This window comes from Chiloscyllium punctatum, unplaced genomic scaffold, assembly GCF_047496795.1.
Source record: "Chiloscyllium punctatum isolate Juve2018m unplaced genomic scaffold, sChiPun1.3 scaffold_540, whole genome shotgun sequence".
In the NCBI taxonomy this organism is placed as follows: domain Eukaryota; kingdom Metazoa; phylum Chordata; class Chondrichthyes; order Orectolobiformes; family Hemiscylliidae; genus Chiloscyllium; species Chiloscyllium punctatum.
The window spans coordinates 105,001-107,500 of NW_027310274.1; the positions used below are offsets into that span (position 1 = coordinate 105,001).

At 66.6% G+C, this 2,500-nt stretch overlaps 1 non-coding gene across 1 annotated transcript; it reads right to left on the reverse strand.

Moving 5' to 3' along the window:
• Nucleotides 1-1,166: 1,166 nt before the first annotated feature.
• Nucleotides 1,167-1,320, reverse strand: LOC140473192 (5.8S ribosomal RNA). Its single transcript, XR_011958160.1, has one exon. It is a non-coding gene; the product is annotated as a 5.8S ribosomal RNA (ribosomal RNA).
• Nucleotides 1,321-2,500: the final 1,180 nt, after the last annotated feature.

Consider the following 2,500-nt stretch of genomic DNA (forward strand, 5'->3'; position numbering starts at 1 on the left):
CCGGAGGCCCGGTCGCGGGGGTGACGACCCGCCGCCCGGGACGTGCGAGGCACCAGCAGACAGAGACTGCCCGACGGTCAGAGAGAGGGAGAGAGGAGTGCCGAGGCTCAAGTGGCGAACGGTCGCGCAGGCACGCCACGCACATCGATCGCCAGCCGCGGAACGGCACGGCCTTCAGTGGGGCCGGCGGGCGACGCCGCTCCTGAACCCAGCGGCCCCGAGCCGGACGAGTTGAGGAAGGCACGCCGACGGTGACAGGGTACGGAAGACACAGCGGTGGCCTTCTGGCGACTTGGCCCCCGACAGCCCGACGTTCCGCCGTCCTCCCGATGGCCAGGAGGACCGTGCGGGGGTCGGCCGACGGCGTGGTAGGTGTGCCTGCACGGTGACGGAGCACACACCACGCCCGCCAACCCCTCCGTACCTCCCGAGACCGGTGGCAGGACGGAGCGGAAAACGTGCGGACTGAACGGGAGAGCCAAGAGCCAGCGATCCACGCGCGTGCGACCGTCCAAGTCACAGCGTTCGACGAAAACCTCCTCCCTCGGCCAGGCACTCGGCGCCAGCAGGGGAGACAGGATCAGACGCCCCGCCGGCCACTTAAGGCCGAGGACGAACCACGAGACGGGCGGCTGCAGCAGCGGGCGGCCTGCAGCTCCCAGCACTCTCAATCGATCAACCATCGAGTCGGGTCAGCGTGTCAAACCGGCGAGCTCCACGGTCAGGCCGGCGGCGCACCAGCACCGGACCTCCGCGGCTCCCTTCACTCTTTCCACTGCCAGCCAACCGAGAGACGGACCCAATGCGGACGTGCAGAGCTTAGGCAGACCCCCCACTGGAGGCTCAACACTTCGTGGCAGCTCCGTGTCCCAGAGACCAGGAGGGTTGGCACACACACACAGTGTGAACCACCGACAGCCATTCTGGGACCGGTGACAGCCGTGCTGGCCCCACTGCCACGACACAGACGGACGCCAGGCCGCGCTCCCCGGCGGGGGGATGGCGTCGAGCCTGACGAACGGAATGTGCAGGGTGGGGGGGAAAGGCCAAGCGCTCCGACGCCGGAGGGCTCCGGAGTCTGAACTTAGGGGGACAAAGAGGACGGGTCCTCTGCGACACCCCAGCCGCGCTCTCGCCAGCCAAGGCGAGTGCGATTGATTGCCAAACGACCCTCAGACAGGCGTGGCCCCGGGAAGAACCCGGGGCCGCAAAGTGCGTTCAAAGTGTCGATGATCAATGTGTCCTGCAATTCACATTAATTCTCGCAGCTAGCTGCGTTCGTCATCGACGCACGAGCCGAGTGATCCACCGTCAAGAGTTGTCTGAGTTTGTTTTAGGTCTCTCCCTCGCCAGAGGAAAGCGACCCGGACCGCACATACGCTCCCCACCTTGAGCTACAGCCACCTGCACGCCGGCGTGCGGGCGGAGCAGGGTGGCGTGAAGCGATGGGGAGCACCATCCTGGTGCGGCCCGCAGAAACATACGTCTATTGGGGGGAGGAGGACAGGGCGCCCAAGAGGCGATGCGTGCCCCAACGCACCGCAGCGACGGAGGCAGGATCACCGCCACCATGTCGCCCGCCTAGTATCACGAGGCGTGCAGCAGCTTTGCCCTAGGAAAAGCAGAGGCGGGAACGGGCACCGGCCATCGGTTCGGCAGCGTCACTGACGCGTGCACGTGGCGGCGTGTCGGCGAGCGGACTTCCTGCGAGGAGGCGGGGGCGGCACTCGCCCGAGCAGACGCCCGCCCGGCCCAGCCACCGCCGAGGTGGACTGGGAGTCGCGGCAACGGCTCGTCATACTCGTTCCCACACTCACAGCGCAGCTTGCCCGCAAGCCACCGACCACCGATCGACGCCAGGCGCCCCGACCGAGAGCGGGATCGCTCGTTCGCCCTGCTGGCAGTTCGCTGGGGATCACTACTGCACGGAGCTCGGAGACCGACGGGCGGCAACTCGAGAGTCTTTAAACCACCACCCCCATCCCGCAAGTGCAAAGAGGCTGTATACGCACAGACGGGTGAGGGGAATAGGTACCCCGTCGGGTTTGAAGGGAGCGTGACTAGATAGCAACGATGTAAACCCAGCCGATTTGGGAGCGAAAGACCGGCGCCTGCATCACCGGCTTCGTTTCCCGTGGCTGGAGAGTACACCGAAACCCTCCGTCTGTCGCGAGCTCCCGACGACGCGGTGCCGCCAAGCAGCAGGGCCGGACCTGGTGTGGCTCCCCTCGTCGATCACAGACCGGTCGGCACTACTGACGAGACGGTGGAACGGGCTTCGCCCCTTGTGACGAAGGGTGATGCGAACCCGCCCGCCCGCGTGCGTTCGGGGTGGACTCGGCAAACGGAGATTTGAAATCGGAAAGTGTCCTCCTGCCCCGCGCAGGTAGGCGCCCAACAGTTGTGGGGGGTTTGGCGGTGACCACGGCTGCAGGGCCTGCTACCCTGACGAGCTCTCCTGCTGGCCCCGAAACCACCCTCGCGAGACAAGTTGAAACGG